The sequence below is a fragment of the Thunnus maccoyii genome, chromosome 24 (genome assembly GCF_910596095.1).
Source record: "Thunnus maccoyii chromosome 24, fThuMac1.1, whole genome shotgun sequence".
Taxonomy (NCBI): Eukaryota; Metazoa; Chordata; class Actinopteri; order Scombriformes; family Scombridae; genus Thunnus; species Thunnus maccoyii.
The window spans coordinates 11,007,515-11,033,890 of NC_056556.1; the positions used below are offsets into that span (position 1 = coordinate 11,007,515).

The 26,376-nt window shown below is 37.7% G+C and overlaps 1 protein-coding gene across 1 annotated transcript in view; it reads right to left on the bottom strand.

The window, feature by feature from the left end:
• Positions 1 to 26,376, bottom strand: part of LOC121892084 (arachidonate 12-lipoxygenase, 12R-type-like) — a 172,093-nt gene that overhangs the window by 17,167 nt on the left and 128,550 nt on the right. The window lies entirely within an intron of this gene.

The following is a 26,376-nucleotide window of genomic DNA, read 5'->3' on the forward strand; positions in this document are numbered from 1 at the left end:
AAAACAGCACTCTTCAAGCTAGTTACCAGACATACGGAGGGTACACACATCATAAGCCAATGAAATATGTATCTGGTATCACCCCACAGGGAACAGTGAGAAGTTTTTTACCTATATTGTGCTACTCACCCAGTCTAATCTCATCACGCAGCTACAGTAAATGTGGTTGGTCATATCTTAAAAAAGAGGAAATGGTTAATAGCGATATGACAAGATTGATATAGCAAGTTTTGCTAACTAATGTTTAGACTTTAAAATCAAACTTTGAAGCTGCTGTTGCTCAAAGACTGCACCTCTCCATTGATCTGTCTGTTCTCTGCAGGTGAAGACGTGTATATAATTCAAGGAACTCAGATACCAGTAAAATTAGTTTTAAAAAAAACGCTACAGAGGAGCAAAGTTACTTAGTCTTGGTTAATTTTTATGTCTACAACTAGATGATATGGTATAGTAGAAAAGTTATTAACAACTTTGTTGGGAGTTGGAAGAAGAATTTGATGGGTGTGTTACATTTGTGAAGTGTGTGTTTTCACACAGTAATACACTATTGACACATTCTTACTGTCTAGCCCAAAAAATGAGGAAAAGGTTCAGGCTGCAGCTGCTACAATACTGTAATGTGCCAACAAACTGAGGAATGATCAGGTTACAGTTACATAGTGGTGGAAAGCAACTAAGTATATTTACTCAAGTATTGTACTTGAGCACAATTTTGAGGTACTTGAGTATTACTACCCATTTTATGTTACTTAATACTTGTACTTCATTACAAGGGGAATATTATATACATTACTAGGAGGAGGAGGAGCAACCCCTCTTCCAGAACAGACAGACATGCAATAGTGTGTACAGAATAGACCAAGATAACAAAATTACAGTATGGAAAAAAGGATGACAAAATAGTCAACTATGTCAACTATATTATTGTTTTTATCTGCTTTACCAATGCACAGGAAGTGGATAATTTATTTTGACAATGATTACCAATGGTTTCAGGCAGTTACAGTATGTTGAAAGATGTACGTATTAATTGCAAAGCCTCCACAGAAGTTTTTGTTGAATCTGATCATATAATTAATTTGCTGATGCAAATTAATTATATGTAATTTTTAGAAGACTGTTTTTCACAAACAGAATAACTTTTTATAGGTTATTGACTTTAGTGGATGATTTCAGGTTCTCAAATGAATCAACATTGCAGTCTTTCACCTGTATCCCACTCAGTTTTCTTGTGATTCATTTCCTTGCTCCTTGTTCGTTAACTGTCAGTTTAGTTCCCTCACTTACTCAATATGTTCCTGTGATATACTGTTGCACAAGTTTCATGGAAAAATGGACCCATAAGAGCCTAATATGCTGCTTTCCAAAATAGGAGTGAGAGGTAGTTGACTTGTTTGTCCTGTCAGGTCATGACAGGTTTTTGTTTCTTTTTTTTCCATAGTGCAATATCTATGCCTTTGGTATGGTACACAGCATTTGTAATATTTAATCATACAACTGAGGTGATGTGTTGTGGCCCAATCAGTCAATAACTTCATGTGATTTACAGAAAAGGTTTCAGGTCATGTGGATGTATCAGATTGTTTTGGAGTGTTTATTGGAGAAAGAAAAAAAAACAAAACAGCACTCTTCAAGCTAGTTACCAGACATACGGAGGGTACACGCATCATAAGCCAATGAGATATGTATCTGGTATCACCCCACAGGGAACAGTGAGAAGTTTTTTTTACCTATATTGTGCTATTCACCCAGTCTAATCTCATCACGCAGCTACAGTAAATGTGGTTGGTCATATCTTAAAAAAGAGGAAATGGTTAATAGCGATATGACAAGATTGATATAGCAAGTTTTGCTAACTAATGTTTAGACTTTAAAATCAACTTTGAAGCTGCTGTTGCTCAAAGACTGCACCTCTCCATTGATCTGTCTGTTCTCTGCAGGTGAAGACGTGTATATAATTCAAGGAACTCAGATACCAGTAAAATTAGTTTTAGAAAAACGCTACAGAGGAGCAAAGTTACTTAGTCCTGGTTAATTTTTATGTCTACAACTAGATGGTATGGTATAGTAGAAGAGTTATTAACAACTTTGTTGGGAGTTGGAAGAAGAATTTGATGGGTGTGTTACATTTGTGAAGTGTGTGTTTTCACACAGTAATACACTATTGACACATTCTTACTGTCTAGCCCAAAAAATGAGGAAAAGGTTCAGGCTGCAGCTGCTACAATACTGTAATGTGCCAACAAACTGAGGAATGATCAGGTTACAGTTACATAGTGGTGGAAAGCAACTAAGTATATTTACTCAAGTATTGTACTTGAGTACAATTTTGAGGTACTTGAGTATTACTACCCATTTTATGTTACTTAATACTTGTACTTCATTACAAGGGGAATATTATATACATTACTAGGAGGAGGAGGAGCAACCCCTCTTCCAGAACAGACAGACATGCAATAGTGTGTACAGAATAGACCAAGATAGCAAAATTACAGTATGGAAAAAAGGATGACAAAATAGTCAACTATGTCAACTATATTATTGTTTTTATCTGCTTTACCAATGCACAGGAAGTGGATAATTTATTTTGACAATGATTACCAATGGTTTCAGGCAGTTACAGTATGTTGAAAGATGTACGTATTAATTGCAAAGCCTCCACAGAAGTTTTTGTTGAATCTGATCACCACACATGCATTTGAAACATTTCAAAAATGCATTAGACAGTTTGATGGTTTCCATGGTAGATGTCTGTTATCAATGCAATCAATAACATCACATGATCAAATTGCCAACTGGAGGTTTTGGCAGGACACCAGTGAAAAGCATTATTCCCATAACAACAGAGGAGAAAGGAGTCTTTGTGGAGTTGTCCTTACTAAATTGACAAGGCCTTTTACAGCCTTTGATACAGGGCTGGCTGCCTCGCACAATGGAAGGCATATAAATTTGCAGATGTCGTCTGGAAAGCTCAAATGTCAACGCTTTTCACAACAGCACCGGGGCTCTGCAAGAGGAATAATTGATTGGTTCACCTTTTGTCTCGAGCCAAATATTCATCCAGGCGGACAAAAAAAAAGGAGGCAAAGCAAAAGATGAAAGAGCATCTTCTACAGTCAACTTGTACCGACACTGTTCATCTTTTTTCTTTCATTTTCAAATTTTTTTTTCCTCATATTTTACAATTTATTCAGTCCTCATACAGGCTTCAGTTTTTCTGTCATCTGCCCATTGGACAAGCAGTTGTGGATATTTCAAATTAAATGCAAAAATCTAAAAGATATCAAAACTTCTGTTCAAACTTGACACACATCTAAGCAGCAGTGATAATTACATCCCAGATTCATGTATTTTTGGTAAAATATTACAAAATGAACCGCCTAGCTAGGTAGCCAATCAGAGAATCAGCGTAGAGTAAGCACCAGTATTTAAAGCGAGACTATGTAATTATGCTGAACAGCGGCTACTGTGGAAGTCTGGATACGTTATCTGGATAATTATATCTGATCAGGCCTTTGCATGTACTATATGTGGTATTAATAAGTGTTCTTGTTATCTCGATTGTACCCGGTTTACGACTGGACTACTGGTTTTATGGGCTCTACTTATGTTTCTTTTAGAAGAAAGACTTGATTGAAAGAGCAGGAACAGACATTTTAATGACCTTTCAACTCATTTGATAGATTCATTTAAGAAATAGGAAATGATGTGGGCAGGGTTGTAAACATTAAATTCATTTGAAATGAATGAAAAGCAAATTTCGATCGGAAGTGAACGATAGCTTACTGGAACACAGAGTGGTGTGCACTCGGACTAACGTTAGCTACTTTAGCTAAACTGTGCTAACAGAGCATTTCTGCAGAAAAAATAGTTTATTCTTTAAACAAAAGCTCCGAAAATCCATCTCAGTGTGAGTCCTGGAGCTGTGTAGAGCAGCAGGCGAGCGAAGTGGCACAGCCGTCAACGCACACATGGCAGACATCAAAGCTACTATAAGTCTTTAAATCTTATTAACGGAGCAATAATTTCCAAAATGACCACCAGCACACTTATTAGAGGGCCTGAATTGAGTGATTAAGACCATAATGACTCGTTGAAAAAATTGATTGACTTAGTATTTCTAGAGAGAAGTTGACACTTTTTGAATGATTTGAATGGGAGTCAGACTTTGTGGAGCCAGAATCTAGCATCCTATACTAATGTATAAAATGTTAGTGAGAAGATCAGAGCCAGGATCTGCGATCTGAACTGTGTAGTGAACCAATAATTGAGTCTGTCTGCATCTCTACACACACCTAAAGGTCTGGAAATGGTGAATGGGACACACACACACAGAGAGACACACACACACACACACTCTCTATTGACAGGCCCATTGTAAATGAAATGACAGCGAGTCACTGGGGTTGAATTGTTTTTGGCCATGGAACCAACAGGTGTCTCTGTTTTGTGAAAGGTACAATCACTCCCACAACACACACACACACACTCGAAGTCCTCTTGAGCCATACAGTACCTCTCTGTCTCTTCACTGTGTTCAATAGCTAGTGATAATTTAGATTTGACTTGTATTGTTGCATTGTGTCTCCCTCTTCTTTCTCTCTCTCTCTTTCCCTTCAAAGCCTTGCCATTAATTTCCAGCCTCTGCAATTTTCCTCTCCAATAGCAGAAAGGAGCAAAAGAAAAGGGAAAGAAAGATGACAAAGACAACACAGGACTCCTCTCTTCCCCCGGCCCTGTTATTGTACAAAATAGCCAAGCAATAATTTTTTGTCATTGGTTTACTCCTAAAAGCCCATTTGACGTTGGTCCTGAAAAGAAAGCAATAAAGAAACCTTTTCAGTGGCGTTGAATGAGCGGGAGAAGGAGGAATGAATCCCTTTGGGACGTTGCGACCGGAGAGGCCTTTTTATTTTCTTTGCTCTGGTAATCAAATGGAGCTGAAATGAAAATGGAGTTTTCTATGAAAATAGGGGCCTTTGTTGGCTTTGGAAGGCTGGTAATTCATAAACAATAAGCCAGCTCCTTTTGTTTGGGTTATAATATATTCCTGCTGCTCTGAAAGAGGTCTCTCTCTGCGCACACACACACACACACACGCACACACACACACATCCACACACACATTGAAGCCAGGGTAAAAGCCAAAGCGAGGCAGCAGGGGAAGAGAGAAAGAGAGAATATAAAAGGAGGCAGAGAGAGGCAGGCTTTCCATTCATCCTCCTGGCTGAGAGACGGCAGGATGCTCCTCAACTCTCCATCTTCCACCTCTCTGTCTCTGTTCTCTCCGTCAACCTCCTCATCTCTGTTTCTGCTGAAACTCTCACACCTCTCAGTCCTTTTTTTCTCAGCAAAAAAGTCAAACTTCAATTGGATTTTCTTGGCTGACCAACAGGTGTGTATGGATCACTTTTCTCAGCACACTTGCCTTACCAGGGAAAGATTTTCTCCTTCTTTCAGAAGATTATGTGACATGATCGAGACATTTTTCCTCATGCCATTTCCTACTAAACATTGGAGGATGACAAGAAAAAGAAGATACACGCTGAATGACAAGTGATGCAGGTTGTGAGGTGACAACAAACCTGCAACATCAGCAGCATGATGGGATGACACCAAAGTATCACTGAGCAAAAACAGGACTCTTTCCTATCAAAGTCATGGATACCTGAATGTTTTCTGCTCAAATTGCGCTGGCTAACTTCAATGAAGCAACACTTTAGTATGTGAGGAGGAATTTGTCTGCAAAGTTTAACCCTTTAACCAAAAGAAAGGACAGAAATGGACTGAGGATGGAAACAGCTGTCATCACTGGACTTAATGGATGTCTGTGTCACCCAATGACACATTTTATTGTACATTTATTACATAAAATAGGAATATCACTGCATAGATACACTTGAAAGAGGTAGATGTGATAATGGTAGGAGCTCCAAACTGCTGTCTGGAAATCAGCCTGGTGAAATGTCTTCAGGCTTAAGAAGCTGATATTCAGGCGCTTGATTAAGAAGACACTTTCTGTCGACATTGACACGCTTGTATTGTCATATGGTGCACCCTCCGGACCAAACTTTGCGGATGAAAACTGGGCACATTTGACATGCTATTTGATACGGATAATTACATCCAGTAAATGTGGATGAGCCAACATGATGTAAGTGCTGCTTTTTGCATATTTCGTGAGTATTTCCTCACTTTACTTTTCAGTCATTAGTCACCAGAGAGAGCGAGAGCAGAGAAGTATGTTTAATTTGAGGGCAAAAATTCCAGGCTACTGCCAGCACTGATATTTCTGGATATTTGTAATTCAACCTTGTTCGTACCAAACAAACATAACAACTCTTGTCAGAGTAAGACCATAATGGGGCTCTAAAACTCCCTACAACATAGAAGACTAGACTGTTCAAGTTCATGCTAATGCTAAGAAGGAATAAAAGAAAAGGGGTGGCTAAGAAAAACAGACGGGAAGTTTCATATTCCTCGAAATCAGATGAAGAGAAATTGTAAACGTGCGCAACGAAACACGGTTTATGACGTTTATTTTCCAGATGTTAACCTCATATCAGGTTATAGGTTGTCATCAGATGACATTAAACCAAACCTATCTCCAAGAAATTAAGTTTATTTTTACAAATTTGTTTTTGCCAAGCATGTTTAGGAGGAAATGTAACTGCCTCCTGGACAGGAATTATTATATTTTCCTGGATATTATTAATGAAATACGCTGTCGGTGAAAATTTTGCACCTTTGCTCATTTTGTTTATTAAAAACATAATGTAATTGAGACAGGGTTGCTTCAAACAAACACAAACAATTATAAAAACTCTTAAAACACAGTATGACTGACATAAAGATATGAGAGACTTCATGTTTAGATTTAAAGCAGTACAGATAAGTAGAAACTGTAGGGTAGCTGTCAGGTTGAAGGTGGCAGCCTGTTGTTGTTGTGCTGTTGTCTGGTGCCCAGAATTTCTAACAGCACCCCTGCGAGTACATCTATATGCAGTTATGCGCTCTCTTGCTCCGGCACTCTTCAGTCATGTGACGTACAGCATATGCCGTTGTGTGGGGGCGTGTCTTTGAATGAGTTTGACCCTTCTTAATGCAGACATGTTGGCAGAGACAGTTCGTCTGCTGGCTCCACAACACCATGGCAACCCTCCCACAACCCAACTCCTTACAGAAAATACAAAGTCACATGTTTTCCACTTCTTCTAATTTCTGTTCTCAAATGTTTAAAACAGTAAATGTGCTGTTAGAATAATATGACATGAGGTTCTTTTTAGGTAGCAAAACCCAACAAGCCCCTGACTGTGGAGACATTAATGTGTGATTTCAGCCACAATTTACCCTTCAATATTCAGAAACTTGTTCCACTCAGACAAAATTAAAAAAAAACATTTTTTCAGGGGAAAGTCCTTTTTATGAAATTAAAGTTGATAAATGAGTTTTGAATAATTATGTGTTGCTACTTTGAACTATAGTTAAAAGAACTACAGTCCCAGCCTGCTGAATGAGAAAGACAAAGAGGGAGAGATTATTATAAGTATAATATTCAGTTAATAAAACCAATACAGTTCAGTGCTTGGATGAGTAAAAGTGGTTTGTTTTGGACCTTTTCAATTTATAAAAGAAAGGAACATTTAGAGCTTCAACGATAAGTCGATTAATCGATTATTGGACTGAAAGAAAATTAATCGGCAACTATTTTAATAATCAGTTGTTTACGTAATGTCAAACATGTGATGGTTCTGGGTTTTCAAATGTGAGAATTTGCAGTTTTTCTTGGTCTTACATTATAGTAAATTAAATATTTTGGTATTTTGGACTGTTGGTTGGACAAAAAGAGGTTTGATGACCTCATCTTGTGCTCTAGCATCTTATGATGGGATGTTGAGCTGCTCAGTAACTGTTCTGCATTAGACTGAACAAACCAATCTGTTGTTGTTATTGTTGCTGTTGTGTGAGTCAAAGTGAAAGGAGTCAAATGACTCTGATTCCAGTTTCATTATTGACGTTTTTGATCTTAGCGACTCTCAAATTTTTGTCTGATGAATCACAAAATGCTTTCTGTAGCCATCTTTTCTTTTTCTGAGTCCTGTAATTTCCCACTTTGCAGATGTACATGTGCAAACGTTTTTAGTTCATGTTTTGCTGTTGCGTTGTTACAATCTGAATTTTTTTTAAGTTTGATGACAGTCGAGCATCTTACTGAACACTTGCGTCATGGTGAAAAGATCAGCTAGGGAACAAGTTCGTTGTTTCCAATAGGTTTGATTTGATGTTTTTGACAAACTAACAGTTCCAAGTATACGGGTGGTGCTGCTGGTGGTGGAAATGCTGGAGAAGTTGATAACTGCTTGATTGTTTAGTCTAGTGTTGATTCTCAGTTATCAGATTACGAATGGTAGATGTTCAAACAAGGGTGAGTTATTGTAACTGTTGAATCTCTCCTCCAAACAGGCTTCATCTTCTTCTTCTATGCAATTGTGCAAAAAGTGGTTATTTTGTAGTGATTATTCTGTAGGTGGAGGTCTTTTCTATTCAGCCATGTCGGCTGTCACTGCTCATGTGAACAACCTGATAGTTATTCTGTTATTTCACACTAGAATCTTAAAACGTTTGTAGAGTAGCAATTTTCACAGATTTAATAATAGTGATTGTATGAAACCCTTCATGTGATCAAATCCTCTCTAACCTATCGCCGTGACATTGTTGAAGTGACAGCTGCCAGCTGCTAGACCAGCAATTTCTCCAGGATAATATATGATTAGCTTCTGATGTGCAACTTTGCCACAGAAGATCTGCTGCAAGTTTCAAATGTTAGTTGCTGCACCTTTTTAACTTCCTTTGTAATACTGTAACAGTGTGCTCCAGACCTCATCGCTCCAGACAATCTCCGCAACTTATCAGTATCAGACTGATGAGTGTCCAATGCTTCTGAACAACAGAACCTGTTGCTATAATAAGAGGCAGAAGTAAGAGGACTAAAAGAGTCTTTTGTGGCTGCATGGTTGAAGCTGTTATGATCTACATGTTAATGTAACAAACATTTGTTTACTGATGGATGCTTCTTGTAACTTTTGATTTCGTTTGCTGATGCATATATATGTTTTAGATCATTTAAAGTCATGACTTCTCATGTATTTACTAAACATAGCAATTTCATTCAGTTCATTCTGCAACGATCTAGTTGCTCCATGAAGAGATTCATTGTCTTTCTAATCAAATCAAAACACAAATTGACAAAATTAATTTCAATGTAAATGTAGAAACAGTACGTATATACAATCCTAGATGAATACAAATGGCTTCAACAAATTGACTTGACACTTCTTCCCTGATTGACATCCTACAGCAGAAAACAGTGATGAGAAAAAAAAATGCAAGTCCTGATTTCTCCACTAGATGGCAGCACAGTCTAGCAAACAGTAAGCCAGTGATGGTGGTGCCGCCATGACAGTCAAAAATTTTTTTTTAAATTTTCCCCTTCACTTCTCCTACATGTAAGTGCAAATTTGGACCTGAACAAGTTATAATTTTTCTCTTTGAATTTATATTTTTTCTCTTTGAATTTCATCTGTTGCATTTAAATTACACTTTACAGCATTGTTTTATATTGTGTACAAGTTCGTGTACAAGTTTGTGTACAAATTTTATATATATATATATATATATATATATATATATATATATATATATATATATGTATGTATATATATATATATATATATATATATATATATATATATATATATATATATATATGTATATATATATATATATATATATATATATATATATATATATATATATATATATGTATATATATATATATGTATATATATATATATATATATATATGTATATATATATATATATATATATATATATATATATATATATATATATATATATATGTATATATATATATAGTGCAGAATTTTGCAGAATTTTAAAGGTTGGAATACAATTTTGAAACATATTACCCATGGTAAATATCATCAATCTGACTTGTATAGATAATCTGCAGGATTAAAGGACAGATATTGAGGTCAAGTCCCCCTCTTTCCAATTTAAGTGAGCTGTGTTGTGTTCTTACTATAACCAAGACACCACAGACGTGAGCTGCATGTTAACCAAACTGAAGAACTGATCACCAACCAATCACTGACAACCTTGTTTATTTGGAAGAGTGATATCATTATTCTGCAGAGCGTTACTTTATCATGACATCCCCTTCTTTCAAAAAAAAAATAAAAAAGACAATCAAACAACAACTTACTTTGCAGAGAAAACAAGAAACAAAACAAAAAGAAAAAGAAAACAAAAAAAAGTGACACTTGTCTTTCGTGACTTTTTTATTTGTTTTGCAGAACAAAATACTTGGAACACAACTTTTTTCTCCTTATGTTTTGTAACCTTTATACAAACATTTAGTCATCTCTCCATCTTATAGGTTTCTTAATTATTCTCCCACTTGATGTTTGACAGGTGACTTTTTTTGTGACATTGTCAGGATCTTGATCCTGTGTCATGCTTTCAGTTTCAGTCTCAGTCTCATTCTTCGTGTGTGTGTGTGTGTTTGTGTGTGTGTGTGTGTGTGTGTGTGTGTGTTTGTGTGTGTGTTGGCTTTCTGTAGCTCCCTTGTTTTCAGTAGGAATGATCTGTTTCTCTTGTAGACTTGTCCATCTTTAGTTTGCACTAAGTATGACTTGGTGCAGCAGCTCCTTTCACTTCTCCACGAGTCCAGGTTCCTTCTTGCCACATTCTCACACTGTATCCAGTGGAGAGCTTCTCCAGCAGTTTCACACCATCGTCATAACACTGTTTTTGTTTCAGTATTTCTGGTTTGGTTACTGTGTTTGGAAGTGTTTTTAGTTGCTGAAATGATGCTCCTACATCATCTAATGGTGTGTCCCTGAGGTTCAGTAAGGGAAAGTAGTAGTCTCCATCATCTGCATGTGTTTTCTTTAGCATGAGTTTGACAGTTTGAACTGCTCTCTCTGCCGATCCATTTGACTGTGGATAGTATGGGCTTGATGTGATGTGTCGAAATCCCCACTCTTAGTCTTACAGTCTTACTGTGTGTCCTTCTAGGCAGCCCAGGCCCTGAGAGACATCTTTATATTCAGAGAATGAATCATCTGTGTGGACATCTTTGTTGACTGCTTCAACTCCATTTCTTCACAGGCGTTCAGGCCTTGTATTGGCTTTACCATCCTCTTAACCACAATGAATGTGAGCATTTCCTTTGACTGTAATTCTCTGTCCGGCGTAGGTTGACGGTCTGACTTTTGTCTTTCTCATTGTCTGTGTTCTCCTCAGCTTTTTTTAAACAGGCTGAATGATTTGACATTTGCCTAAGCACCAATGTCAAGTTTGAAGTTCATGTCTTTTGTTCTCCGTTTTCACATTTGCTGTCCACTCATCTATTTTTTGTGTCATTCTTGTCTGTTTCATCCGAATGAACTTAACTAGTAAAGAGCTCTTTTTCCTCATCACTAGCAACACTTATGGTGACTGCATGCACATTCTTTGCATTACACATCCTACCAAAGTGGTTCATTTTTTCACAGCTTTTGCATTGTTTGCCAAATGCTGGACAGCTGGTGGTGCATGTTCATCTCCACACCTTTTGCATTTGCATGTCTTTTGTCCTTCCGTCTGACTGTCTTTTGTGTTTTGTGTTTTTCTTTTATTACATCCACATATTTGCTCTCCTGTGCATGCTTGTCTTCCTCACGCATCTGTCTCAGTTGTGCTTTGGTCATTTCTGATGCTTGACAAATGCTTATGGCTTTTTCCAGAGAGATGTCCACTTCTCTCAGCAATGTCTAAGATGTTTGAATGTTGATCCCACACAATATTTTGTCTCTGATTAGGGACGCCTCCAAAACACCAAATTCACACAGCTTTCCTCATGTTTTGAGTTCAGGCACATAGTGACTGATAGTTACATCTTCCTGGACAGATGTGGAAAAACATGTATCGTTCATATGTTAAGTTCTTCAGATTGCAGTGCGCTTCAGACTTTTGCATTACGGCCGCCAAATTTTGTTTTTCATCCGGATTTGCGAAGGAGAATGTGTTGTACACTTCCAGCGCTTCTTCTGTGACAACATGCAAAAATAATGTACCTAAGCATCTTTTTCCGTGAGCCTCTGTCTGAATCTTCACCAATTTTCCGTAATGTTACCCAACTTCAAGTCAAGTCCAGTGGGTGGTTGTTAACTCTGCATTTTGTCATATTACTGCAGTCCACTCACTTCTGACGCCATGTTGTGTTCTTACTATAACCAAGACACCAGAGATGTGAGGTGCATGTTAACCAAACTTTATTGAAGAACTGACCACCAACCAATCACTGTCAACCTTGTACATTTGGCCAAGTTACAATATCATGACGAGCTGAAAATAAAAAACAAACAAACTAGAAGTCCAAATATAACTTGTTAGCCATTTTTGAAGACTATCAGCTGTGAAAACACAACTTAAGTTAAATAAATCTACTATAAGTAAGAGGTCAGACCTCCATAGTTGATATTACACCTGTAATAAGCCTACAAACTTCATCACAGTGCTACAGGTTTCATCATACAGTGGCTGGATAAACAGATATTTGTGCTCAAGATTGTTCTGTCTGTAACTTGAGAAAGTGACTTGCAGTAAATGAAATGCAGGGCTTCTTTCAGTAAGACACTTTAGAAACTCTCCACTAGAGGGAGCTTGATATCCACCTTAAAACCACTCATTTAAACCACAGTGAGGCCACTGAAGCCTTGACAACTGTACCCCTGTGTGTATAAACTCCTGCAAACAGCAGTTTTCCTGTCAGTCCCCCCCTTACCGACACTAACTGACCGTGTGCAGAAGAATCAAAGCCTCTTGATTTCCTCCGTGATGTGATCGTTTGTCCCACTTCACTGTATCGGTTGACAGGTTGTTGTGCCTCTGTGGGATACAGCTGGAGGACATAATAATGTCACATCAGGAGGATGTCTGTGATACTGTGTGAGACTTGGCGAGTCAAACATTTGAGTACTTTTAGTGTGTTGTTTACTTTGCTCAGTTTATGAATTAAACGAACAGTAAGCGACCGTAGTTCAATATTTAATTTGAGACAAAAAAACCCTCCTTCTCATTTGATGTGTGTTTATTGAATGTTGTTTTTGTTTTTTAAAGATAATTCATATTTTAAGACTGATATGATTGGCAATAATTTGATATCTGATTCAGTTTTCTGAATAGATGTTTGTAAAAATTGTAAACAGGAGACAATATTTTAATTTTCACAATAACATCTCTTGCAGAAATATGCAGAAAATGTAACACCCACACAAAATTAGCGACATGATCTGATTAATCTTGTAATTTTGGTTCATTTTGATGTCAAAAACCTGAAAATCAGAGCATCCATAAACTTTTTTTTTTTTTTTAATATCATAAAACAGAGTTTACAAACACAATAACTTCCTGCTTTTATTGGCTCTATGTGCATCAACCCAGAGCAAAAGATTTGAATATTAATTGAGAAATGTTCATGTTCACACCGCAGGACCACTGAGCTTTACTCTACACTTAAATACTGTAAACTATTAATCATGCATACTATTGGTTTCTGGTCGCACACTGAAAACAAAGCAAACAGCCTCCACGACACACTGCATGGGTGTTTTTTTCCAGAGGCAGAGAGATTAAAATATGAATAAGCAGGTTGGAAATATCACTTGCTCTCACTATGCGCACATTATGCCATTTCTTCAGCTGTTATTTAGACTAACTGTACCATAATGGCCAAACGAGCCTGAGTGGAATAAAGACTGCCATTATGTGAGCTCAGAGTCTCAACCTGTTGATGCGCCATTAGCTTCAGTTCTCAAATGTGACTCGATTGTTAGACTGTATTTTTCACTCCTTGCAGAGACTAAGGTTAACTGGGTGTAAAGACAGGAGGAGAAAAATAAGATGGTTGTCACCCCAAAAAGCTGCAGGGAAAAAAGTCTACAAGACTTGAAAAATGTGAACAGTTTTGCTGTTAGATTATCTGTTAAGAAAAGTGTTCTATTGTCCTGTGATACATTTCTTTCTTTTTTTTTAATGTTCACATATTAGTCCATTGAGTTACCAGATCAGGAGCAAAAAAGATCGGAAATATGAGCTTATTTAAAGCAAGTTCCTGTTGGAAGTAAGTTGAAGAATAGTATAATATTTGGAAAAAATCTGCAAACTGGTAACACTGCTTATAAATTTTGAATTTATAAACGCATATATATGATTGCACAAGATTTCAGCCACATCTCATGATTTTCATCAGAGGATGGAGTTTGCTCAGGCCTTGAATAACTAATGAAATCAATTTAACATAATGGAAAAAAACATAGTAAGAGTGTATAACATAGCATGACAGGTGAAGGTGTGAAAGTGGTTTTCTTGCATTCAAGTATACTCCAGAAAAATCAACAAGTAATAGTAAAATTGGTTGTAGAACATTTTAAAGTTGTATCATGTTAAACTTGAATTAAGCCAACATGCAGAAAATATCCTGCATGCTTTGTCCTTTCACTAAGTGAGCCTGTGATGTAGTTGTTGTAGTGAAGTTCCTCAGAGGTAATATCATCACTCCTCGCTCCAGCTGTGCTGAGGTTGGTGTTTCCTGGTGGGGAGTGAAGAGGTCAGAGCCTAGATGTCAAATATTAGATCTGTACATGTTCTACATTCACATAATAACCTGTTCTATGTGAACTGGCTAACCTAATAAATGAGGTTAATCCAGATTAGAGCCTTTGTTAAATATAGAGATCTCAAAGGTAAAAATTGTTGGATGTTTCACTGCGAACCTCAAGCCTTCCTCAATGATACCAAATGCTGGATGTCCCAAAAATGTCCTAGAGTTTAATAACATTAAACCAGCAAGTTTCAGCAGCTTTTTAAACAGCCGGTTAGGCTACAGGAAATAAAACATCAAGCAAACTGAGAAAGAAATGTTGGTGTGATTTTTGATGCAGATCTGTTTAAGATGACCAAGTGGAAGAAGATGGTTGTAAAATTTTACTGCCGACTTTCAATCTGTTTAACGGCCTTGCACCAAAATACTGTATATCACTGATTTGTTGACTCTTTCTGTGCTTGTGGATCCCCGTATATCATAGGATGAGGCTCTGCTGGGTATTATTTTGGCAGTTGACTAATGGGGACTTTTGCGATTAAAAAGCCCCTAGATCACATTTGAGAAGAATTATTCAATTGTCAAAATAGTTGCCGATTAATTTTCTGTCTAATTGATGAATCGACTAATCGTTGCAGCTCTAGATTCGACACATATCTTTAACTTCTTTGAAATCTTTTCTTAAGACATTCTTTTGTGAGAAGGTCTTTGTGAATATTTAATATTTCTTCTAGTTTTACCCTTGCACTCTTGCCATTTTTTTTTCATGTATGTAGCAACATCTTTATGATTTCTTTGCATGTTTTTGCTTGCATTTTATTTTCCTTATAAAGCACTTTGTGCTATACAAATAAAGTCATTCCGTTATTATAGTTGCTTTTTAATATAATGCAAACCTGGGTGTTGACAACATCAGGTACAATGAAGAAAGTGTTAATTGGTTCATGATCACTGATGATGTCCTCACCTGCAGAAAGTCATCAGTTTGTGCATCTTCAGTTAGACTTGAGATTTTCAGAATCAAGAAGATGAGAGATGTGATTTTTAATTGGCCCTAACTTCCAGTTCATGTTTAGATAAACGCATGTTAAAAGCGGCTCCGTAGGCCCACGTTAATATTTCACTAAAGAGGTAAGGGCAATAACAAAGCCAAAACAAACAGCTTTACTGCAGAATTCAGTATAACAGCAAAATCTACCACCAACACGACTACACTGAAACTGTTTTAAAAATAAAGCTGCAAACATAAGTGGCGTGCAGCATTTTAAACCATTTTCAAAAAAAGCAGGGACCAGTGGGATGCGAGAGCCTTCCTGTGGACTGAATTGCCTCAAAGTGCCAGGCTGCTATCAAACCGCGTTAATGTGATGGATATCCAGCATTCTGCATTCATTCTCCACGCAGTAAACATGGGAGCTGACAAACAGATCCTGGTGAGAGGGCCTGCAGCACAGAGCAGCCGCTCAGGCGCTCTCTGCCTCTAATGCATCGACAAATATAGCCTGGGTTCAAGTACATTTTATGTAAAACACACACAAGGAGGCATACACACTTTCCTTAACCCAATTTTGGCAATTTCCTAAAAGTAAGTGACTCACTCCTCTTCTATTTCTGGTATTCTGTGTATTTTCTTCGCTCTCAGATGAAGTGGAAAAGGTCACTTTATTGCATTTTTTTGTTTGTGGTATATTTAGTGTCTAATCGCAATCTGAGCTTGTGAAGAAGTCACATGATTATATAATTATTATCATAATTAGCTAGTTTATTGTACATCTACTTTACAGTATTTATTGGTTATTCAGCTGGATGATTTAATTTTTTTTCCTGTAGTGCACTAGAGAGAAAATTCCAACACTAATGAGCATATGAGGTGTGCATGGTCAGTTTTTCCTGTTGTGTGGAAAAATCAAGGTTGAACTTGCTGGTTGGCAGGAAGATGAGTTGTTTGTATTTAAGAGCAACAGTATGTTGTTAAAATAGACTCAGTATGAACAAGAGCAGAGTAGCTAGGATTTTTAAAATATGGGAAACAAAATGTTGGACCTGATCCAAAACAAACCTGTGGAAAATCTCCCCCAACCGTCAGAAAAGTCTGTAAAATGTCTATTTTCTACGTCCATTTGTTTTCTCTGTTAAATGATATATTCTCTAATAACAGTCAAATTTAAGGATTTTGACTCGAAAAAAATAACAGAATGAGAAACTCACCAGCACTCATTTGTACAATGTAAACTTATACTAAGGTCATCACAACCCCCAAATAACAAGAAAATATACAGTCAGTGTCTTTATTAGCAAGAGTAAGGTGTAAGTGTTCATGAGACCACATCGAAAGGGCACGTAGCCTCATTCACAAGCACTATTCGTTTGTGCTCCCCTGTGCTGTACAGGCCTAACACTCAGGATCACTATTTTGATTTATTAATTGTGTGCATCCATCTTAGCAGAACAGAAGTCACCTGTCGATCAAAGAGCGTCTGTTGATTGAAGTTTAAGTTTCTTTTTATTTGACTCTTTACTCATAGTTGCTATCTAATTATGCTAACTATGCTAATTACTGTCATGCTAACTATGAAACTTAACCTTAGAGCTGAAACAATTAGTTGATTTTAACTGACTAGTCGCTCAACAGAAAATTAATTGACAAACAGTTGACAGTTAATCATTGTAGTCATTTAATCAAACAAAAAGCCAAATATTTGATGGTTCCAGCTTCCTGAATGCTTCTTTTCTGGTTTATATTATTGAATAACTTTGGATTTTAGATTATTGGTCGAACAAAACTGTTGAAGATTTGAAGATTTTTTTAAACTTAGCATTTAATCACAAAAATAATTGACAGGTTAATCTATAGTGAAAATAATGGTTAGTTGTGGTTCTTCTGGTGTCTTTAGCAGTAAATGTAAAAGCTTTCAGTTAAGTAAATATTGTGTGTAAACTGGCAAAAACCTGACATTTATTCTAACTGTAAAACAAATAACTTCCAACCTTGATTCAAGTTGATCTGCTAAGTGACACGTCAACTTCCCAGCTGCCCAGTTGACAAGCATCATGAATGCAAATCTGTTTTTTGTATACACTTAAATAGATTTCCCAACCAGCCGTGCGTCAGTGCCCCCCTCGCCCCCCACCCCATCACTCAGACCCCCTCACTATGAAGGAACTACCTGCCATCATCACACCACTACAAGCATTACACAAGATATTCAGTCAGACTAAATGGTCGAGCCAATTACATTGATTTTAGAGGAGCTATGTTGTTTGCATTAGCGGAGGAAAATGGACTGCCATTTTCCATGTTGTTGGGTGGAAATTGAGAATTGAGCTCTCTTCAGGGTCTATAATGGATAGAATACCAATCAGCCGGCTGATGTAACTCTACACGCTCTCTCTTTGACCAGGTATCACATCGTGCACTTACACCATTAGAAAGTCTTTTCAAATACATTTCTAATTACATGAGCAGATGTATTTTTTTGTCCTGCGTGTTAGTGCTGTAGAAAAAAGGGCAGTGTGGTTGGTGGTGCGATTTGGATCAAACTGCTTTATAATGGAAAGTTTCTGATTGGAAGACTATGAAGACACATCAAACGATAATTCTAGCCAACAGTTTAACCACGGTCCTAAATCAATACTCAATCTGCAGTAGGCAACAAGTACTGTTACTGATATTTTTATGCTGCGTATGTTAATAACGTTAAAACAGTTAAACCAAAGATCTGCCAAAAGTCACAGGGCTTTACAATCTGTACAGAGTGCTCAGACCCTTGACATGAATTAAAAAAAACCTTAAACATAGATGAACAACAGAGGAAGGATCCTTCTTTAAGGATATGCAAAGAGTGCAAAATAATAGGCGCATGTTTGTGAATATTCAGAACTAAGGCACAGACCGTGTCTTGATGTTGGTTTTTATGCTTATTTACATGCATATTCATTCATATTCTACAGAGCAGACAGAAGTAGCAGCAGAGTAATTACAATACAGACACACAGAAATACATTATACAAGCTGATGCAACATTTAAGCAAAAATTTTAAAGAATCAATACTGGTATTCAAACAGACAGTTTTTTTTAAAGTGGCTATGGTATAAGAGCAATAATGCACTCTTAGGTATTCCAGTATAGAAGATAATGGTACTCCTGATCCATTATTTTCTTTTATTAGGACACAATATAACACACGATTGCTTGATCTGAGTTAGTGCGAGAAGCAGTGTGGCTTAAGTATCATTTTACAGACTAGTTTTGAATTTAAAAAAATATATCTTTTCCAGTCTGATCTGAAATTTGCTAAAAAAAATTCTTATCTCTTAGCACCATTCACAACTACCAAACCTGGACCAGCCTGCATTTTCTACAACTTAAAATTCTGAATTTCTCGGAGAGGTCCCAGAATCTGGGATTAACTTCCCACTAATTTTGTAAACTTTTTCTCAAAGCTTTTTAAATAAATATGTTAAGAAACTCCTCATTGCCAACTGTTAGTATCCTTTGTAAATTTACATCTATATTACCATACTATACAGTTTGGAACTCCTGGTCTGCACTGATGATTGTGGATTTGATGTTTAATATTCAAGTGGAGCAACACAATAATCCTTTTTGGATTTGTGTTTTAAGTATGCAGAATTTTGCTCTGACTTTTTACATTTAACTTTCTTCTTGATGTTGCACAAACTGCTGCTGAAATTGTCCAGTGAAACAAAATACATCAACAATTTTGACAACAGATATATAGTCTAAGTCATTTATCAAGCAAAATTACCACATATTCTCCTGTTCCAGTTTCTCAAATGTGAGGATTTGCTGCTTTTTCTGTGTTTTTATATCATTGCACATTGAGTATATTTGGGTTGTGGACTGTCGCTTGGACCATAAAGCAAATGGAAGATGTAACCTTGAACTCTGGGAAAATTGTATAGACTAAATGATTAATAGAAAAAATAATTGACAGATAAATGAATGATGAAAAATGTGTTGATTACATTTCTGAGCTTTAAATAGACACCAAACCCAGCACTTATCCCCTCCTCCCCACACCTGATACACACACAGACAGACACACTCACATGCAGACCTAAAGCGGAGTGCCACTAAGTAAGAAATCAAATGTCATTCTTGAGGCCAAGTCGATTTCAATCTCTATTTTCAGCTTTTTTCCAAAATCTATAAATGCAGCTCTTAACACAGGACTGAGAGCTGGATGAGCAGAGGGTTAAAGGGGGTCCGGGGCTCTGTCAGGCTTGGGTTAACTGCCGTGTCAAAGTGGCTTTTGTCCTCTGAAAGGTGCTGGGATGATGGTGATGCGTGGCGGACGCGGCATAGCCTGAAGTGATCTGGAAGGTTGCCGGTTTGAATCTACATAGTAAATGGGAGCAGAAGTAGCTTGCGTACCAGCCTAGTGTCACAGCAGTTTGTGAATTAGTCACGAAATGTAATCTATAGATTCGTGTGCATGGACACGAATTTCCCATTTTTTTCATGACACTTTCGTAACAACTTTCAAAGAGCCTGTCAAGTGGCGCAGTTCAGATCACGTCTATATAAGGTGAAAAAGAAAGTCTTCACACTGTAGCTCCCCTTTTTTCCTTAGATGCAGTTTCATGGGACATCCACAAGTGATGTTTTGAGCTACATGCTCTTCTTCTTCTTCACACTCAGTCTATATAAGGTGACATATTTCCATATTCAGAGGTGGCGGGTTGGGTGGATGGATAGACGTAACTTGCAAAAAGTGGATTTAGTGGACTTTGCTGCAGGAGACCACTGTTCACTTCCTGCTTTCAAAAACATTTCAGGTGACAATTTTAACCCAAACCATGATCTTTCCCATCTCTTAACCAAGTGGTTTTTGTACCTAAACCTAATCTTAACCACAATGTTGTCACACGATAAAACATAATTATGTTTTGGAAAGCACGGACAAATGATGTCCTAAAAAAACGTGGTGGAGACATGAAAGATACTTCCAAATGAAATACATTAGTTTGAAAGTCTTGCTGAGTGTCACAAAAAAATGGAAAATTCATGTCCATTTAAAATATGGACAAAATTTCGTGACTATTTCACAAACTGCCGTGATACTGGGTTGCGAATACTGCTTTTCAAGAGGGAGTTTAATGTCAGAAAGGACAACCTTTTGAGAGGAACAAAGTCATTTTTCATTGCTTTAAATAGAGCCGAGGGGTGTTTCATAGGCCCTGTCACTCAGTAAAGACAAATATCTGGTTGTATATGTTGCTGTTGTATGATCAAAATGTATTCGGGCCTTATAGCTGGCAATAACCATAACAGAAATGCCTCTCCAGCCACGTATCATAGCTGTCTCACAACAAGCCTCGCCTCAAAATAATTTCTTAATCCATTAATTGGCGTGGAGCAGCATTCGGGGCAGGGCTTTTTGTTCAATATGTTTTTCAGAGATGCATACTAATCATATAAAGTGATCCTTTGTACTCAGGTTGACAGCAGCGACGAGGGCTTTTAGACGCACGCACACACACACACACGCCAAGGCATGTGTCTGGGAGCGCCGACGGCAGAACGAGTGTATTATTTTCCCTGAAGAGTGTTATTTTCCTGTCAAGGCTTGATGGCAACGTGCCAACAGATGTGACAGGGAGCGATCATCCCTCCTTCATACAGTACAGAGAAAGAGAGAGAGAGAGAGAGGGGAAGCGAGGAGGGATGGATGAGGACGGAGAGAGTAAGACAGACACACAGACACACTAGCTGGGTTTCCATCCAGGCACTTTTATGCAAATTATGATGTATCGAATTTGAAAAGCAGCATGGAAATAGCCAATTCTAATGAAAATTTCTTCCAAAAAAAAAAAAAAAAAAAAAGTTTTTTTACTCCAGCCTTGAAGTTTGATTTGAGAAACTGTGATTGAAATCCATTTTTCAAATACATGCTGATGCGATCTGTCCACCCCGATTTCTCGACAATGATGGACTGCTGCTGCACCCAGATGGGCTCCTGCTGTAGTTATGTGTCCATTAGTTTGTTCATTAAAATCCTGTCAAGTGATTTCTCCAACATCAAAAGGTCACTTAACTTAAAATGCAATAACACCCTGCTCGCAGCTTTATATGTGTCCATTTAGAGCTTCAGTGTGATTCTGGTGGCCACATGTTAAAGCATAAAGTACACTTGAAGAAGTCAGGGGCAGCGTGACTAAGCCTGTTGCAAACTTTTTGTTGTAGCTTACCAACTGTAGACTTTTACCTCAGAAAGGTCTGACGCTTTTGCATTATCAAAAATGTTGTGCAAGAAAACACGGATAAAAAATAATGAAAGCACATTACTTTTTTCTTTCCTATTCGCACGTAATGCTTTCACAAAAAGGCGATTCTACTTCTGATTTGCATCAAGGGGTAAATTGCTGATTCAGATTCAAGGTTTCAGATATGTCGTAGCTGCAGTGTAAATAAGGAAATCTGTATTTTAGAACAGGTTTGCAGAGGAAAAAGTTAGTAGCATGCATGTGTAAATTTCCACATACCTTTCTCTACATTACATTGCAACTCTTGGGGATTTAACAATGTACAGTAGCCCATCGGGATGAGGAGGTTGGGTGCAGTTAGCATGGGTGCCTACTAACTAACATAATCTTGTCCATTAAATGAGAATTTTGACTATTCAGTGCTTAACACTGAATAGCTTGCACTTAACACTGATCGTTATTATTGAAAACTTCAGTGTGTTTCCTTCTTTATCAGTATTTGCCTTCTATTTTCTTTCTCTTCATCTTCAACACTGTCTGAAATACTGACAAATTTGGTCAAACTGTCCAGACTTCTGCACATTAACTCCCCAACAAGTCATTCAAATTAATCAACAAAACACGTTTGTATTTGTCCTCCAGAACTACACATCTAAGTGTTTCCTGACCTGGTGCCCAGTATTGGCAAGACAACATCATTTGCCCAAAACAGTAATACATAGAAGTTACAAAAATAAAACCATTTTCTGATCTGATACCATTGCCTCTTGGTCAGGTTTATGCTTTTGTATTTCAAGAATTGGTTAAGCGATCAACAGAGTTCATGTGTGTGTTTGAATGAGGGATGGACTGCAAGCGCTCAGCTTTACCAGCTCAGTCGGCATGTAATGATAGTTGCTCACATATATAGAGTGTGGAGGGTCAAGTCAACACAGCTGGTCATGATAAATCAAACAATCATGACAAAATATTGTGTTCTGTGTAAATACAACAAAGAACTTCTTCATACAAGGATCTCCACACTCTTTAATTAGATACCAGCTTTCAGTCAGAGGCTGCCTTCAGGCAAACAGTATGAAAGTTATATGTATATCTGTCTTCCAGTTATGAGCCCCAATGTGAAACTGTTAGTGTACTCCTGACACAAGATCACACTCAAAGGTAATGTAGTTTTATGTGAAGTATGGGCTAAAGAAATGGAGCAGGATAAGGGATGTAATTTATGAGACAATGAGAAAGAGGAAACGTCTTTAAACAAGACTAAGAGTTGTATAGTAGTGCTGTGAACTAAATGCTAATGTTAACACACTCACAAAAAACGTGCTAACATGCTAATGTTTAGCATGTGTAATTTTCACTATGTTCACCATCTTAGTTTAATATGTTAGCATGCAAAAATATGCAGGGCTGCAACTAACAATTATTTAATTGATTAATGGTCTATAAAACATGAGAAAACTATGAAAAATGTCCATCCCAGTTTCCCAGACTCCAAGGTTACGGTCTTCAAATGTCTTCTTTAGTCCGAGTAACAGTCTAAAACCCAAAGATATTTAGTTTATAATGTAAGACCAAGAAAAGCAGTGAATTCTCACATTTGAGAGCTTGTAACCATCAAGTTTTTGCCATTTTTGCTTGAAAAATGACTGAAATGATTAATAAATGAGTCGTTATCAATAGTTATTGAGACATTTTACTTAAAACCACAAATGTCAACCTAATGCTGGCACTAGAGGAAAAGTCAGTATCAAATTAAATGGCAATCCATCTGATAGTTGTGGAGATATTTGAGTCTGGCCCAAAGTGGTAGACTGACAAACAGACATCCAACATTGCATGTCACTAGTGTCAAAAAGTAGACACTACCTGATTACTTTTAAGACCCCAGTCTTGACACACACACACACACAAAGAGCAAAGTTCTGTTTGTAAAAGTGTCTTTATATGTCTTTAAAAGAGGCAGCAACAATTTAACAATTTCTTTTGCACAAGCAATAATAGAGGGGCAACCTGTGGGGGCGTCGTCGATGTTGTCCATTTACCAGCACACTCTTCCTGGTTGGGGAGACTGTCCCCTTGCTGGCATGCCCATCCTTTCAGATGTCCTTGGTCCATGCTCCTTATTGCCTGATAGTTTGTTCTCCTCTGAGTCACCGGCTGTGTTGTCCATGCCAGCCCAGTTGTTTGTTGTGCTAGACATCCAAGTGGTTGTCCACTGTTCTCCATGACCAGGTCCCGGTCTCGTTCGCCAGCCCATCTCTCGCCCGAGCAGAACGCTTATCAGTGCCCGTCCAGTCGTACGCATCTCTCTATATGTGTGATGCGCCTCAGGTGTATTTGGGGAGTGTCTTAATTGCCTGTCAAAGCAGAAAAAGACAACCAAAAGAAAAACACCACAGTCTGAAGAATATTCAGGCTACACTGTGAAAATAAAAACATTCGCTTCCTGGCAACACTTTATGACACTAGCATGGCTAAAAATATTCACAGTTGTGATACTTCAGAGATAATGATGCTATGAAAAAGCTTGTATTTAATTAGAGGTCCGATTCTACTGTGTGGAGACTCTTTCAGCCAGGTGAGCAGTGGACACTTTAAGCTCTTAAAACATATGCAGTAAATGTGTTGCAGAGTTCATGTCAAATGTGGGCGCACACAATGGTTTTTTAAGGGTTTTAACAGGACTATCATCAGTCATGCAAAGCTGTCGAAATGTTAAACTTGAATAATTGTTGGATGTTACTGGATTTCCACTCCAGATCCTGCCTCAGTAATCTGATCTCCTGAGCCAGCTTTTCCTGAGAGGCAAACGGTGCCTCACAGATCAGCGCCGCTATTCAGAGCTACCTGATAAATAACAGCCGCCGCAGATCAGATTATAGTGTGTGTTAATGGCACTGTTCTCTTTTGTCATCTGGTAAAGTCTGTAAGTAAACTGATTCTCTGCGTTATCTCTCGCTCTTTTCTGTGTCCCTAAATATCTCTCTCTCTCTCTCTGCTCCTTTACCCTCTTCATTTACTCCTTCTCTGACTAAAAAACAAAGAAAAAGCAAAACAAAGCAAGGAAAACAAAAGGAAAGAAAGAAGAACATGTCATTACTGGTTTTGTTTCTACAGCGGCACAATACCCTGACCACCCTCATCAAGTGATAGAGAGAGATTACAGGCGAGTAAGAGAAGCGAGAGAGAGAGATAGAGCCCCGTGTGACGAAAGGCAGTTTAATTTAGATAATTATCTCACAAATTAACCACAAACTCCTTCCCTGTTAATTACCTGTCTTGGGGAGCGGTGCAGGCAAACAAAAAGCAGAGCCAGGGAGGTCTTTTGTTCAGATCTTCTTGGGGGGGCCATAAATTGGTTATGCCCCTGCTGAAAGGCCAGATAACCCTTTGAGGGAACAACCACTAAAGCATTTGATAGGCTAATGGGGAATACTGTTAGCATCCGCGCTTGTAATTGGATGTCATAAATCTGGAACAGGTGATGGGGGAACAAAAGAGGGGTTTTGTCTGGGTGTCGAGGCCACAGCGCGACTTGTAAATCCTTCCCCCGGCTGAATGGCGCTATCTGACGGTGCATATATGGCTACAACAGGAGATGCACGGCCACTGGCGCTCCCACATCGATCCTCTGTGAATGTGTGGAGCATTTATGTGTGCTGCTCGGATACACAACTATATATACTGTATGTATATGTGTGGGTGGGTGGGTGAGTGTGTGTGTGTGTGTGTGTGTGTGTGTGTGCCCCAGTTGTGCTAATAAAAAGACCTTTTCTTATCTTGGTGTCTGCTGAAGGTGATTCTGTCAGCAGCTATTAACCTTGCCTTTATAATGACAGCTCGCCTGATTAGTTTCAACACTTAAATCCCTGACATTTTCAATTTCACTGTTATTTTTCTTCTTCCAGTCTGTCTCAGCGGGAAATACATTTTGTACACCTTTATCTCCTCTAATAATGACTTATTAGTGTTTTAGCGTTCCTCATTAAAAGCCAACATGAAAGCTTTGTTGTTTTTATGTTGTTTTTTTTTGTTTTGTTTGTTTTTTTTGGTTAGGGGAGTACCTCTCTAATTAGTAATAGTAAACTTATTTTCAATGTGCTTAGAAGAAGAAATCAAAAGGTAAAATAAATGTTTCATTAAATTTGAAAGTGTCCTTTTTAAAAGAGGAAAAACCAAAGAAAAGCACAGCAGGTGGTCAAACCACTTAACAAATCTGGCGAACAGATTATATTTTAGCTCATGTGAAGGATTTGACAAGGTTATAGTGGTTTGACAAAAAATTAATTTCCCTTTATGTCTCTCCTTAAGTGCTAATAAAAATAACTGTCTTTATCTCTGGTCAGTGTCAGGGAGGTAGTTTGTTATCTCCTGATTTCAATGATTTTGGAGCTTTAGCATGCTACACAGTGCATTACCATTAGATACCAGGGTGTCTAAAACCTCTCATGAGGAGAGAATGGACTTTGCAACACCA